Source organism: Penaeus monodon, chromosome 24 (assembly GCF_015228065.2).
Source record: "Penaeus monodon isolate SGIC_2016 chromosome 24, NSTDA_Pmon_1, whole genome shotgun sequence".
Lineage (NCBI taxonomy): Eukaryota > Metazoa > Arthropoda > Malacostraca > Decapoda > Penaeidae > Penaeus > Penaeus monodon.
In genome coordinates, this window is record NC_051409.1 from 9,218,523 (window position 1) to 9,218,812 (window position 290).

Genomic DNA, 290 nt, shown 5'->3' on the forward strand with positions numbered 1-290 from the left:
ATAGAAATTTGTGTGACCTTTGAATGATTTTTTTTTTCTTTTTAACAAAATTTCTCTCCCTTCCACAAATTATACAAAACAAATAAAAAACAAAAGTAAAATATTATTCCAAGAAGCTTTCCGGCAACGCTTGGAAAAAAAAAGAAAAAGCAACTGAAAACAAATGCACAAAAACACGTTTTTTGAAGACCTTTTTCCTATGACAAGAAATACAACCGAAATCCTGCTAATAAATGATAAAAGTTATTTCGTGACGCTACAGCCATGACTTCGGCGTTGATATGATTTTC